Genomic DNA, 16,832 nt, shown 5'->3' on the forward strand with positions numbered 1-16,832 from the left:
TGTACATATACACGTATTTGTGTATGCATAGTTTTCTTCAGAGTAGACCCATTGTAGTTACTGGACCTAAATAAGTAATGTCCATTAATTTCAGTCCCCTTCATGGATCAATGCCTTGTCGTGGCGAAGGGGCTTGAATAACTCAGAGAAGCTATGAGCTATGCCATGCAGGGCCACCCAAGATGGACAGGTCATAGTGGAGAGTTTTGACTAAACGTGATCCACCTGGAGAAGGAACTGGCAAGCCACTCCAGTATCCCTGCCAAGAAAACTCCATGGACAAAGACAACAGGCATATAAAAGTTATGACGCTGGAAGATGAGCCCCTCAGGTCGGAAGGCGTCCAACATGCTACTGAGGAAGAGCGGAGGACAAGTACAAGTAGATTCAGAGCTGATGAAGCGGCTGGGCCAAAGCCGAAAGGACGCTCAGTTGCGGATATGCCTGGAAGCGAAAGGAAAGTCCGATGCTGTAAAGAAAAATATTGCATAGGAACCTGGAATGTAAGAACCATGAGTGGAGGTAAGCTGGATGTGGTCAAAAATGAGATGACAAGAATAAATATCGACATCCTGGGCATCAGTGAACTAAAATGGAAGGGAATGGGCGAATTCAGTTCGGATGACTATCATATCTACTACTGTGGGCAAGAATCCTGTAGCAGAAATGGAGTGGCCCTCATAGTCAACAAAAGAGTGGCAAAAGCTGTAATGGGATGCAATCTCAAAAATGACAGAATGATCTCGATACGAATCCAAGGCAGACCTTTTAACATCACAGTAATCCAAGTTTATGCACCAACTACCGGTGCTGAAGAAAATGAAATTGACCAATTCTATGAAGACCTACAACACCTTCTAGAAATGACACCAAAGAAGGATGTTCTTCTCATTACAGGGGACTGGAATGCTAAAGTAGGGAATCAAGAGATAAAAGGAACAACTGGCAAGTTTGGCCTTGGAGTTCAAAATGAAGCAGGGCAAAGGCTAATAGAGTTCTGTCAAGAGAACAAGCTGGTCATCACAAACACTCTATTCCAACAACACAAGAGACGACTCTACACATGGATATCACCAAATGGACAGCATCGAAATCAGATTGATTATATTCTCTGCAGCCAAAGATGGAGAAGCTCTATACAGTCAGCAAAAACAAGACCTGGAGCTGACTGTAACTCAGATCATCAGCTTCTTATAGCAAAATTCCAGCTTAAACTGAAGAAAGTAGGAAAAACCACTGGGCCAGTAAGATACAATCTGAATCAAATCCCTTATGAATACACAGTGGAAGTGAGGAACAGGTTTAAGGATTTAGATTTGGTGGACAGAGTGCCTGAAGAACTATGGATGGAGGCTCGTAACATTATACAAGAGGCAGCAATGAAAACCATCCCAAGGAAAAGGAAATGCAAGAAAGCAAAATGGCTGTCCAACGAGGCCTTACAAATAGCGGAGGAGAGGAGGCAAGCAAAATGCAAGGGAGATAGGGAAAGATACAGGAAACTGAATGCAGATTTCCAAAAAACAGCAAGGAGAGAGAAGAGGGTCTTCTTAAATGAGCAATGCAAAGAAATAGAGGAAAACAATAGAATGGGGAAAATCAGAGATCTGTTCAAGAAAATTGGAGATATGAAAGGAACATTTCGTACAAAGATTACCATAATCAAGGACAAAAGTGGTAAGGACCTAACAGAAGCAGAAGACATCAAGAAGAGGTGGCAAGAATACACAGAGGAATTATACCAGAAAGATATGGAGGTCTCGTACACCTCAGGTAGTGTGGTTGCTGGCCTTGAGCCAGACATCTTGGAGAGTGAAGTCAAATGGGCCTTAGAAAGCATTGCTAATAACAAGGCCAGTGGAAGTGATGATATTCCAGCTGAACTGTTTAAAATTTTAAAAGATGATGCTGTTAAGGTGCTACACCCAATATGCCAGCAAGTTTGGAAAACTCAGCAATGGCCAGAGGATTGGAGAAGATCAGTCTACATCCCGATTCCAAAGAAGGGCAGTGCCAAAGAATGCTCCAACTACCGCACAATTGCGCTCATTTCACACGCTAGCAAGGTTATGCTTAAAATTCTACAAGGCAGGCTTAGGCAGTATGTGGACCGAGAACTCCCAGAAGTGCAAGCTGGATTTCGAAGGGGCAGAGGAACCAGAGACCAAATAGCAAACATGCGCTGGATTATGGAGAAAGCTAGAGAGTTCCAGAAAAACGTCTACTTCTGCTTCATTGACTATGCAAAAGCCTTTGACTGTGTCGACCACAGCAAACTATGGCAAGTTCTTAAAGAAATGGGAGTGCCTGATCACCTCATCTGTCTCCTGAGAAATCTCTATGTGGGACAAGAAGCTACAGTTAGAACTGGATATGGAACAACTGATTGGTTCAAAATTGGGAAAGGAGTACGACTAGGTTGTATATTGTCTCCCTGCTTATTTAACTTATATGCAGAATTCATCATGCGAAAGGCTGGACTAGATGAATCCCAAGCCGGAATTAAGATTGCTGGAAGAAATATCAACAACCTCAGATATGCAGATGACACAACCTTGATGGCAGAAAGCGAGGAGGAATTAAAGAACCTTTTAATGAGGGTGAAAGAGGAGAGCGCAAAATATGGTCTGAAGCTCAACATCAAAAAACCAAGATCATGGCCACTGGTCCCATCACCTCCTGGCAAATAGAAGGGGAAGAAATGGAGGCAGTGAGAGATTTTACTTTCTTGGGCTCCTTGATCACTGCAGATGGTGACAGCAGTCACGAAATTAAAAGATGCCTGCTTCTTGGGAGAAAAGCAATGACAAACCTAGACAGCATCTTAAAAAGCAGAGACATCACCTTGCCGACAAAGGTCCGTATAGTTAAAGCTATGGTTTTCCCAGTAGTGATGTATGGAAGTGAGAGCTGGACCATAAAGAAGGCTGATCGCCGAAGAATTGATGCTTTTGAATTATGGTGCTGGAGGAGACTCTTGAGAGTCCCATGGACTGCAAGAAGATCAAACCTATCCATTCTTAAGGAAATCAGCCCTGAGTGCTCACTGGAAGGACAGATCGTGAAGCTGAGGCTCCAATACTTTGGCCACCTCATGAGAAGAGAAGAATCCTTGGAAAAGACCCTGATGTTGGGAAAGATTGAAGGCACTAGGAGAAGGGGACGACAGAGGACAAGATGGTTGGACAGTGTTCTCGAAGCTACGAACATGAGTTTGACCAAACTGCGGGAGGCAGTGCGAGACAGGAGTGCCTGGCGTGCTATGGTCCATGGGGTCACGAAGAGTCGGACACGACTAAACGACTAAACAACAACATTAATTTCAGTGTTTCTATTCTGAGTATGACTAACTTTGGATGCAACTCAGACTACTTTTTACCTTCAGGACAAGCATCAATGCTGAATATGTTGTGGGGATACAGAGAGCCAGTACCTTCCTTCCCCAAATAAACACACACACAATACATCTAGTTTTTCTTCTACTCACAGATCCCATAATTTCCTTTTGCAACTTCTCCTTCAGCTCATCAGCGACAGTACTGTTGATTCTGGAGATGCCTGGCCACAGGAAGCAAGCCACGTTGCATGTCACAAAGTGAGCTGCCTACCTGCTTATTTTTGGGGGTGACGTGTCTATCCAGACATGACCCAGTGATAGAGTAGGGGCAGAGGTCATAGTTGTCAACCCACCCGTTTTTTGCGGGAAACCCCCTCATTTAAATCCATTTCCCTCTGTTACCCTGGATTGTAAAATATCCCATAAATCTCCCAGATTTTTAAAGGAAGCAGCTCCTCTCCCTCCCTGGGAGGCTCCACTCAGTGCCCCCTCCCCCTGCAAGCGAACAGCCACCTGCCACCCCGTAAAATGCCTCGCTCGGCAGCTGGCTGCTCGCTCACTTGCCGAGTGCTGCCGGAAATCGCCTCTGTGCATGTCCGGGCATGCACAGAAGCAATTTCCGGTCCCCAGACATGCGTACACGGGCAGCCTGGCACTGGAGGTCGCTTATGTGCATATCTGGAAATGCACAGAAGCGATTTCTGGTGCCCCGGACATGGGCAGAGCCGGCACCGGAAATTGCTTTTGCGCATGCCCAAAGGCGATTTCCGGCAGCACTCAGCAAGTGATCCCTTATTTTTAACAGTTGACAGCTATGGCAGAGGTCCATAAGGTTTGATTCAGCTTACTGCCACCTTCATTGCCTAGGTGTTGAGGCCCCAGTAATGGCAGCAGTCCTAGTGGTCAAAAGAACAGGAGAAGAAGAGTAGCTGCTTCCAGAATACAGGACCTACAGGGATGTGTTCTGTGAGAAGGAAGAAGACAAGTTGCCACCCCGCAGGCCTTATGACTGTAAGATAGACCTCCTGCCAGGGGCTCAGATGCTGACAAGTCGCCTCTATCCAATGTCAGAGACAGAGATGACTTTAGGGTACAGTATGTAGCGGGTTGTCAGAATCAACAGGCAGACACTCTCTCCAGGAACTCGGAGTATCAGGAGGAAGAGCCAGTTTCAGTATATTAGCACATCCTGAAGCCAGAACAGCTGCTGTTAGCAGCTGGGTCAGTTGCCGAAGTTTCTGAGTTACAATGGAAGACAATGAAACTCCAGGGCAGAACACTTCGGGCAACATAAGACGCTAGACCAAATGACCCTGCAGTTTTGGTGGCTGAGGATGAGAGAGGAGGTCAAGGAGTATGTGAGAGCCTGAAAAATTTGCCAGAAGGCAAAGAGACCCAGAGAAGCACCAGAAGGTCTGCTCCAACCTCTATCTACAATGCAGGGACCGTGGGAAGCTATAGCCATGGACGTCATTACCGATTGACCAGAGTCACAGTGACAGAAAGTGATCTGGGTAGTAGTAGACCTGTTCATGAAGATGGCACACTTCATACCTGGCAGGGGGCTACCCATGGCACAAGACATGGCTCAGCTCTTTGTAGATCAAGTTACCTGGGCTCGCCCTCAGAGTAATCTCAGATAGGGTACCCAATTCACCTTGCAGTTCTGGAAGGAACCCATGCAGCTGCTCAAGGTAGAAGTGTGTTTCACTTCGGCCAGGCACCCAGAGACAATCAGTGAATGGGTGTCAACGTTGCCCTTGGTGGAGTTTGCATACAACAATGCCCTTCTTGCGTCTATGCAGCAGACTCCCTTTTTGTTAGTCACGGGCACCATCCACACACCTTTCCTTTGCAGATGGACAACCTGTCTGTACCAGCAGCAGAAGAGTTTGTTGAAGAAATGGTTGCTATGCATTGTTTGCTGAAAGAACACTTGGATTTGGCCAAAGAGTCATACAAAAGGCAGCAGATACCCATAGACACCCAAGGAGAAAGGCATAAGTTGGGAACAAGGTGTAGCTGTGCACACGAGATTTGCCTAAGAAAGGTACCGGTAGCTGTAGGAAACTGGATCCTCAGAGGGTGGGGTCATTTGAAGGAATAGAGCAGATTTGAAGGACAGATAAGTAAAGGTAAAGGAGCCCCAGATGCTTAAGTCTAGTCAACCTTAACTATGGGGTGCAGCGCTCAGCTCACTTTTTAGGCTAAGGGAGCCGGCGTTTGTCCGCAGACAGCTTTCTGGGTCATATGCCCAGCATGACTAAACTGCTTCTGGCGCAACGGAACACCGTGATGGAAGCCAGAGCACACGGAACCACCGTTTACCTTCCCACTGCAGCGGTACCTATTTATCTACTTGTGCTGGTGTGCTTTCAAACTGCTAGGTTGGCAGAAGCTGGGACAGAGCAACGGGAGCTCATCCTGTCACACAAATTCAAACTGAAAACCTTCCGTTGGCAAGCCCAAGAGGCTCAGTGGTTTAGACCGCAGTGCCACCTGCCACCCGCAGGACATATACCAATCTCTTGACTCTAAAAACAATACCCAGGTGGGTTTTTCTTCTGAAGACAACTTGTGGCTTCTACAAAAGTGAACATCTCCCCATCCCTCGTGTGCCGTTGTTCATAAAAATGAAGTCTTTATGAATTAATTCTAAAGAATTTAACATGTGCAGGAAAATTGATGCCTCTTTCTCGGGGAATAAATATGTTCTATAAATCAGATGGTGGATTTTGGCACACCATTAATTAAAACTCTGCCAATGGAAAATAACATTTCCTAATTTACTGAGCAAACATAACAAAAACAGCTTATACAGAAAGAGACATAGAGATTTTGGTCATTCTTAAGCCAGGACTTGCACAGGGAAGAGAGACACGCAACCAAACATACAGTGGGAAATCGCCCTTGGAACTAAGCAGCCACGGAGGCCATGTGCTACGGCTGTGAAGATCATACCTGGTTTGTTTCCTTTTTTTATTCAACAAAATTTATACACACCTTGTTTGTAGTAAACCCTCCCCCCCTCTCTCTGTGTGTATTCATTAGAAACAAGTTCAAAAGAATTTAAAAAACATTTAAAAATAATAAGGTTAACAGGAAAAGAGACTGAAACACATCACTATCTATGTGTCTGGATAGGCTGGCCTAAGGAATGTAAGGCCTCCACCACAACCTTCTCGGTTTGCTGACTTTTCGCATAACAAAACTAACCCTTAAATTACAAACTGAATGAACTCTGCTGCAAACCTCTGACAGTTTTCACAATCACACATCTCCCCATCCAGGCGAGCAGGAGGCATGATCACAATTCAAAGACAGAAATAACACATCTGAGGAAAAATAGACGAAAGAGCGATGTGCCGTGCAATGCCCTCTTTATTAAATATATGTGAAAACAAGAAATCAATCGAAGTTTTTTAAAGCTTTTCTCCTCTTGCCACAATTGAATGCTTATACTGAAGAAATTAAAACAAAGAATGTTTTATTCCTTGCATTACACTTGTGTTATATGCAGTCATAGCAAAGAGTGCCAAGGAGGAAAAGAAATGAAAACATCAAAGTTATTAATAGCCTTTTCCATCGTCGTGATAATTAATCAATACTTTGATCATTGGTTACAGAACAGAAATTAAAACAGAGAATGTTTTGTTATTTGTAGTTATATTAAGGACAATTTCCTATATAGGATTGTACAGTAATGAGTGTGTCTATTGCTTGATGTCACACAGATTCTCTTAAGCTCCTCTTTCCACCACTATTGTGATATGTAGGTTCATGATATGTGGTTATGGCTTTGCATGTTCTCTCCCTGAAATGGGCTCCAATTCTACCCCTTCCAGAGCCTTTAGGGATGGGTGGCAGAGTGGACTTATGCATTAAATTAAGACCTCCTGCCCACCCCACTCCCCCCCAAAAAAAACTTGGGGCTGAACCGAATCCATAAGCATCAGGGTCCTCAGATATGTTGGTGAGTGGGGTCCAAAGGAACTGATTTTTAGATCATTCTGGGGTTCTGCATTCTGCGTTGAGATGCCAAGGAGGAAGATCCACAATGAGGACTACTCACCAGTTCTTATCTGTAGAAAGAAGAGAGGTTAAGGCCTGACTGCTGCAGAAGTGGCTTTCTACCCTCCCTACGCTGACTTGCCTGTCAGTCACTTTCCTCCCCTGAACATCTTTTAGATTTGCTTCAGGAAGGTCAGGGTAGCAGATGGTGGGGGGACGGTGACTGCTGATCGTTTTCCTTTGGCTGTATCCAATGTTAGCATTTGTCGCCCGGGCCAGTTGTGAGCCTGCCCAGGGCAGGGACAAAGCCAGTGCACACATGCCCAGGTACTATTGAGTCCGGTGGTGCAATCAAATCTGTGATTGTTCCCCAATGTGAAGAACAACACACACAAGCCATTAAATAAGGCTGAACTATTTTACTGTGGCAAAATGCAGAGTCTGTCTCTGTTTGCCCAGCTCAGACATTCAGAGCTGTTTACCATGGCTGCCTCTCTCTAGCATCGCAGGCAGTGAAGAGAGAACAAAGGAAACAACAGTCCCACTTCAGGAACAAACGCAGTAGACAAACATCCTGTCTATGTCACATCCACTCTGTGGAATGAAACCACATACAGTCATAGGATACACAACAATCCTATGACTGCAGACGGGGAATGAATTTCCCAACATCCAATAATATGGGCAGGAATGGGCTAATGCCTCAGGAGGCACAGTGCCCCATAACTTCAATCAACCTTCCCCTCACCTGCCAGCTTCTTAATTACAACTGACCCAAGGGGTGGCCCTGCCAGTCAGCTCCCTTCCTCTGATCTTTTGCCTTTGCAGAACTCATCTGTGTAGAGGAAGGGTCATTGGCTCTGGAGCTACTTACCCATGGCCAGGGGTCCATGCATTCAACAAATGAAACGGGCACCACACACCCACACCCACCCCTTAATAATATGCTGTTAAAATATTCATTGAATGGAAGAACCATACAGTTGGGACCCAATGGTGCATCTAGTCTAAACTCCTACAATGCAGGCATGTAGCATAGCAAGCCACTTGGAGATCTCTTTTTTCCTAACAAGCAATGAATAAATTTAATTAAACTTTCACCATCATGTGTTATTTGCTTTTCTCATAGGGTGACCCGAAGTGGCGTACATTAAAAGCAACCTGGAAGATCCAATTTAAAGCAGAAATACAGCTTCCCAGATCCCTCCCCACTAATACAGGTCACAACGCCACCCTTGAGAGGCCAAATGTTTTTGCCTGGCACCAAAAAATAGGTAAACATTATGCCAGACATCCCTCCCTGGGGAGAGCATTCCACATATGGGGGTGGGGGAGAGTAACCCCTGGAAAAGCTCAAGGAAGAGATCTCAGAATTTATTGAACTGATTTTCACCAGGACTACAGATAATTATAATTTATTGGGAGTTCTAGAAATAGTACTCGGGGGTTCAACATGTGGATCCATACATGACTCCTGTTATTCCTACTTAGAGCATGTCTGTTGGGTTGTATCCAATGATACTCAAAACCACAGCTAACCCTGTGCAGGTGAGGCCTTAGAGCAGGCATGTGAAACCTGCAGCCCTCCAGATGTTTTGGACTACAATTCCCATCTTCCCCAACCACTGGTCCTGCTAGCTAGGGATCATGGGAGTTGTAGGCCAAAACATCTGGAGGGCCGCATGTTTGACATGCCTGCCTTAGAGCATTGATCATGCTCAGAAGAGCTGCCTGGCCATTCAGGAAGTAAACCCATTTAACCCAAATAGTTTGGCTGAATAGTGGACATTTGCCCTGATAAAATAAAAATAAGATTACACACACACACACAGACACACACACACACAGAGAGAGCATTTAGTGTTACTTGTACTAATTTCTCCAATAAGGTTGTCTACGTCCTCACCGTAACCTGAGAGGACGGGCTTTACAAAACCACCAAAGTTAGGGTCGACTCCTGCGTATCCTGGTGCGGATTCTAGTGTGTATCCTGGTCTGGCATCATTGAATCTTGATTGATCCACGTTGTGACCAGGACTTCTGCCTTGGGCTGCACAGCGCTTGAAGGTGTGCTCGACATTGCCCTGGTAAAATTTAAAAAATAGTTTGTTTTCCTATCTAGAGATTCTTCATCCCTCCCTCCAGGTCCTTTGTTTTCTGCCCCTCGAATACCTTTTGAGGGGATTCGGAGTTTGAATGCAGTTAAAAATAAATAAATGTTGGGCATTTCTCTTGGTAGGGCTAAGCCCTTTGTTGTCCTCTTGGACCAGCCTCCACAGCAAGCAGGATTACTCAAGAAATTGTGGTAGCTTCCAAGTGTCAATACCTTCTCCCACCCACGGCTTTTAGTGTTAATTCTACTCACATCATCTAGGACATCAGCCTGGTCCTCAATATGGCTCTCCTCGTTACCCCAAATTCTTGTAGCACAAACCAGGATCATTACAGCTAGCAAGATAGACCATTTCATGATGGCTCAGAATCAGGGTGTCTCCCTTTGGTCAGCAGAAAGGAATAGAGGTGAGGAAGAGTTGCCCCTTGTCTCGGCTCTGCCTGAAATGGTGCTCTCTGCTTTCTTTATATAACCCTTTTTAGGCTCTGTTGGGTGATACTATCTTTCTCTGGACTAAAAAAAAAGGAAAATTTGGAAGAGCAATTAGCCATTTCATGATAGCATGGAGAACACTAAGCTCCTTGCCAGGGCTGAGTGGACTTCCTTCATTCTCCTTCCTTGACTGTTCTTATGGTTCATTCCACTCTGGGTCTCACCCTTCCCGAATTTCACCTTTCCTGATCCCAGTGCTGATATGGAATCATGCACCAATAAGAACATAAGAAGAAGTTGTTAGGTTTTTCCTTTAAGACTGATGTGGTCAATGGTGCTACACAGAGATGTGTGTTTGTAACCTTGTTCTGAATGATAGCACACCTGTGAGCTTTTGCTAATTTGAATAATTGAAGGTAGAGTTTGCTTACTGTAATGTGATTGGGTAATTGACTATTTTGAATTCTGTATTTAAGCAAATGGTTCATGGGTGTGGTGGTGGTGATGTATTGTGAAATGTGAGGAAAGGAGTAGAGGAGTGTGTTGTATATAATTGTAAATAAAAGCAAGCAAAGATACTGAAGACGACTTTGTTATTTCGTCGACCCTGCCGCTGTTGCCACTCAGTTGGTGCATATTTTGCCCAACATCCGGTTATGGGCCCAGGAACTGTGCATGGGTGTTTGAACTGCTTGCTAAGAGGGCTGTAAAGCTGAGCTATCTGCCGGTCAAAAAGGAGCCGGAAGTATATCCAGGATGGATGACGGCGAAAAGACGGCGCTTACCTTTCCTCAACTAACTGATGGTAATTATAGTCTTTGGTCCTTTAGAATGAAAGGATTACTCGAATGTAAGGACCTGTTTGACTACGCCACAGATGACCCTCCTCAGATAATCACCCCTGAATGGATACGGGGGGATAACAAAGCCAAAGCTTTTATAAACATGGCAGTGTCCGACCAGCAAGTTGTGTATATCAGAGATAAAACGTCGGCTAAAGAAATGTGGGAGAGTTTGGCTGCGGTCCATTTGAGAAAAGAGTCCGCGTCAGCTTTGGCTTTTTACCGCCAGCTTTATCAGGCAAAGCTGCAACCTGGCGGTGACTTGGCAGCTCACCTGAGACATTTACAGGAAATCAGGTTGGAGCTTTTGAGAAGAGACATTGTGGTTCCTGTTAATCAATTTTGTTTTATAATCCTCTGCTCATTAAACAAAGAGTATGATGCAGTCGCAAGCCAGCTTGCTTTGGTCCCTCCTGACCAGCTGAGTATTGAAGGCGTGACTGCAAAACTGATGGCAGAGCTGGACAGGCGAGACGCCTCTGTTATGCCAGTTCCCAAAGAGCAGAATGTTCATTCAGATGACAATAGGGATGTTGTAGCTTTAAGAGCCAACAAGAAATGTTTTGCCTGTGGCCTTTTGGGACATTTTGCTTCGGAATGCAGAGCAAAGAGTAAAAAGACTTCCTCTAGGTCGCAAAAGGGACGCACAGCCACTCAGGCGTGGAAGCCTTCACAGCGACCGCAACGAGGTAGTCGACCCGAGCCACAAGCATTCTTTGCAGAACCACAGCCTTGTGAGGATAAAAGAGGTAACTGGGACTTTTTCATCATCGATAGTGGCGCATCGCAGCACTTGTGCAGCAATCGCAGTCTCTTCATAACTTACACACCAGAGACTGGAAATGTGCATTTAGCGAATGGAATAGTTTTGCCCTCACTTGGGAAGGGTACTATAAAATTGCATAGTTTGAATATTACTATATCAGATGTTGTTTATTGCCCTGAATTGTGTGGGAACTTATTATCAGTTTATCAGTTTGCACGTCAAGGTGTTAGAGCTAAATTTACTGAAAAAATGTGCTGGTTTTATCGGGCCAATAAGCAGGTTCTCTATGCAAAACAGACTCATGGGCTTTACAGACTCAAGTTTCACTCCTCTTCAGGAGGAAGCAATAGCTGTTGTGGTGTAGCCAATAAGAGCAGGCAGGGGTTAGCAAATTGCCAGCCACATAAAAACTGCCTACATGAAGCTCACCGCAAGCTTTGTCATAAAAAATTTGCAGATGTTTTGAAAACACGGGATATAGTGCATGGTCTAGAAATTAAACCGTGTAAATTTTACATGAACTGCCTGTCATGCTGCAAACATAAAATTAAGGTGGCACGAAAGGGCAAAAGCACTATGAGAGAAGTAGCAGAGCCTTTTGAAAGGGTTCACTGTGATCTAGTAGGACCATTGCCAGAATCACTTGGAGGGTCCCGATTCTGGCTAACACTTGTGGACCAGAAAACCAGATATGTTTGGACATATGCAATCTCTAAGAAGTCTCAAGCACTAGAAATGTATAAAAAGTTTTGCAATTGGGTTAAGACTCATTTTGGTAAAAATATACAAAATCTGTACTCTGATCTTGGAGGTGAATTTATGTCCCAGGATTTTGAAGAGTTCCTAAATGCACAGGGGACAGGACACCAAGTGTCCTCACCCAGGAGTCCCTGGCAGAATGGGATTGCTGAGGTTGTTAACAAAAACCTACAATCTGGGATAAAAACAATGCTCCATGATGCTCAACTTCCTGATAGCTTCTGGGCTGAATGTTTGAGCTGTTACACGCATATAAAGAATCGATCCTATCATTCTGCATTGACAGTAACACCTTATGAAATGCTTTTTGGAAAGCGTCCCAATCTAAAGTATTTGTGTGTTTGGGGCAGTGATGTTATGATGCATTACCCAGCTAAAGGGAAGCTGCAGGAAAGAGGTATCCCAGGTAAATTTATGGGATATCAGCAAGGGAATTATCGCATTTATTTACCAGACACAAAAAAATTTCACCTTACCCGTAGCATTATACCTTCAGTACACTGGGATGGTGTAGCTGAGTTTCAAGATAGTGATGGTCTTAAAGAAATATCCCCAAAGAGTACAGCTGATGCTAACGAGCAGCCAGTTGATACCGATCCTGACAGTAATCAGTCAGAGATTGGAGGATGTGAGTTTAAAGGGGAACAAGAGGCAATGGACAACTCAGACCACACTGTAAGTCCAAAGCCCTCTACTAGCCGTATTTCTGAAGTTTTAGAAGGAAATTTAAAAGCTGACAGTGAAAGTTTACCAGAGCTTAGGCGCTCCCATAGGATAACTAGACAGCCTCAACGTTACATCGATGAACAACAGCTACAAAGGCAGAAACGACAGGAGCAGTTGTTTAAACGTAGAAATATTGCTACTGTTGATGAGGAAATAGAAGAAGTTGCAAACAATGTATATTGTAACCAAGTTCATTTTGAACCAAAAAGTTTTAAAGAGATACAAACCATGCCAAAGTCACAAGCTCAACAATGGATAAAAGCAATAGACTCTGAGCTTGCATCTCTAAATCAAAATAACACCTGGACTTTTGTGAAGCAAACACCTGATATGTGGGTCATAGACTCAAGATGGGTGTTCAAAGTAAAACTTAATGATAAAAATAAAGTAATGAGATATAAAGCTAGGTTAGTAGCAAGGGGTTACCAACAATTGGAAGGCATTGATTATGAGAATGTGTTTTCTCCGAGTGTGAAGTTTGAAAGTATAAAGTTGATGATGCTAGACGCTGTTAAAAATGAGTGCGAATTGTACCATTGTGACATTTCCACAGCTTATCTTAATGCTGATTTGCATGAACACATTTACATGAAAGTTCCGGATGGTGTAGATGCTGCACCTGGGGTAGTTTGTAAATTAAACAAATCTCTGTATGGCCTGCATCAAAGTGGCAGGAATTGGCACGAAACTTTAAAACAAACCTTGATTGAATTTGGGTTTGTGCAGGGGAAAGCTGATAATTGCATTTTTACCAAACAATGTGGAAATTCTGTTGTCAAATTGGCCGTTTATGTTGATGATTTATTATTTTCATGTAAACATTTAAAGGAATACCAGTTGTTTCTTTCTCAACTTTGTAAACGCTTTGATGTAAAAGATTTGGGGAAAGTTAAGAATTACCTGTCCATGCAAATAGACAGGGATGCAGATGGTTCTTTTGCTGTACATCAAACTGCAAAAATTAAGGATTTAATAGAAGTGCTAAATTTGGAGAACGCAAAAGGAAAAGAAACCCCATTAACATGTGGATTTACTTTTACTAAAGAGGATACACCTTTTCATGACAAAACACTTTACCGGTCGATATTAGGGAAGCTGAACTTTATTCAGCGCGTGTCCAGACCAGACATATCTTTCAGTTTTAATTTTCTTTCCACATTTGTGGAAAATCCAACCAAGCAGTGTTTTCGAGCGTTAAAAAGAGTGGTGCTTTATCTTAAACACACACTGCATTACAGATTACATTTTAAGGGGCATAATGACACAGGGTTTGATATTTTTTGTGATGCATCTCATGCGTCTGAACATTTCAAATATAAAGGTGTGTCCGGTTTTGTTTATAGATACAATGAATGTCCATTTGAATGGAGAACGCGCAGACAGCATATAATTTGTATGTCAACCACAGAAAGTGAACTTTGTGCATGTTCTGAAGCCATCAGAGACATTGAATGGTTTTTGCAGTTGTTTGCAGACCTAAAAATACAAGTAAAATTACCAATACCCGTGCACATTGATTCCCAAAGTGGAATAGCCATTTTGACATCAGAAGGCAATACCCAACGTACCAGAACATTACGGTTACGCTTGGAGTTTGCAAAACAAATGATTGATGAAAAAGTGATTACTTTTGAATACGTAGCTGGACTAGAGCAAATAGCAGATATTTTCACAAAAGCTTTGCCAACAGCTACGCATCTTAAACATACACAGAAAATGCTGAATGTTACTGCTACGCATCATTGACCAGCAGGGGGTTGTTAGGTTTTTCCTTTAAGACTGATGTGGTCAATGGTGCTACACAGAGATGTGTGTTTGTAACCTTGTTCTGAATGATAGCACACCTGTGAGCGTTTGCTAATTTGAATAATTGAAGGTAGAGTTTGCTTACTGTAATGTGATTGGGTAATTGACTATTTTGAATTCTGTATTTAAGCAAATGGTTCATGGGTGTGGTGGTGGTGATGTATTGTGAAATGTGAGGAAAGGAGTAGAGGAGTGTGTTGTATATAATTGTAAATAAAAGCAAGCAAAGATACTGAAGACGACTTTGTTATTTCGTCGACCCTGCCGCTGTTGCCACTCAGTTGGTGCATATTTTGCCCAACAGAACTCTGCAGCATCAGGCCAAAATCCCACCTGGTTCAGGATCCTGTTCTCAAAACTAACAAGCAGGATTTAAGCACAAGAGCCCCCTCCCCTCCCGTGCCTTTCAGTAACCAGTATTGCTGCCTCCAACTGTGCTGCCTCCACAATGGCTAAGAGCCATCAATAGCCCTCTCCTCCTCCAGGAATTTCTCTAAACCACTTTCATAGCCATCTAGGTTGGTGGCCGCCATTGTCTCTTGCGGGAATGGACTCTGTCAAATGGTGATGAAACCTCCTTTCTTGGAGTTGGCTGGAAAAGCAAACAAATGCAGGGCTTTGACCCTCCAACCATCATGCTGATAACCTCCTGTCAGTTGATTGACAGGTGGTGTCATGGAACGTCCCATGCTCCATGTCTGCTTCAAGGAAGAAGACTCGGTAGAGGGTCCCAGCAGGAGCTGGAGGGATTGTGCCCCCCCCCTCCCGGAGTGATGAGGGATCGATGAACATGGAGTTGAGTGGGAGGAGTGCCCAGTGCAGACAAGGGACACATGAGTCACCTGTAGCCCATTAGGTGCAAGGTGTGTCAAGTAGTGCTGAGCTTCCACGTGCAATGAAGGGATCTTTGAAAGGGGCTGGAAAAGAGCCCCAATGCAGGGCTTTGACGCTCCAACCATCAGATGATGACCTCCTGATATAAGTTTATTGACAGGTGGGTAGACGCACCACTTGTCACATTGGCCCACTGGGGATTGTGGAGAAAAGTATCTGACCTTCTTTCCCCAACCATTTCATGAGGGAAACAGACCCCTTTAATCCACACTGATTGCAGAAAACCTAAATTTCCTGGGATGTGCTTGAATCCATCCCATAAAACACTCATCAACTCAGTCTGGAGAAGTCCTGCCTCTGAATGGAGGGATTGAATTGGCTGGGGATGTGGGAGACTCTGTCTGTGCCCATGTTTGCAAGTGTGGGAGAGCAGGTTGAAGGGGGTATAGGGGTGTTCTTAGTGGGTGAGGCATTTCAGTGGGTATTGAGTGAGAAGAATCTTGTTCTGTGGTTGTTGCTGTTTCATGTTTTCTATATCCTGTAGTATTTGATTTATTTATTTGTCAGGCTTTGTAAACCGCAACAGAATCCCCCCTGATACAAAAAGTGGTATAAAAGTACTTGGAGGGGAGAAGAATACCTACAAATCCTCACTAAACCGGCAGTTCAGATTGCAGGGGCAAGGGGGACTCTTGCTGCATTTGTCAGGGGGGGAGTGAATTAGCAACCCCCAATCTGCACTTAATGATAGAGTTGCATGACCAATGTCTCATGTCGTTGGAGAACCAATGAGGTGGTGAGAAACGTTAGGTACCAGGGGAAGTCACCCCCTGTGCCCGGCAGAGTCTTGGGAATGACGTTTGAATTGCCTGTACCTTCAAATGAGGCATGGAATCTGCTGAGGAGGTCCGGTCCCCAACAGCAATGCAATTTAACGGATGAACCATAATGCAGGTACAATTAATGGCCAGGGCAACCTTGGCCAGATGGGGACCATCTGGGGCGTTTATTACGAAAGTCGTTGCAGCCTCATTAGGCCAGGAATGGTGCATGTTCCTTGGCATGTGGTGCTTAAACGAACTGAACTGGAAAGTGTGTCCACTTTGTAGTAAAGAGAGAGCATTCAATAGAGCTCAGAAAACATTGTCTTCTTCCTTATCATGAGACAGAGGAGCAGAGGCCATATTGAGTGAGAGCACATAGTAC

This window comes from Zootoca vivipara, chromosome 6, assembly GCF_965207765.1.
Source record: "Zootoca vivipara chromosome 6, rZooViv2.hap1.1, whole genome shotgun sequence".
Classification (NCBI taxonomy): Eukaryota; Metazoa; Chordata; class Lepidosauria; order Squamata; family Lacertidae; genus Zootoca; species Zootoca vivipara.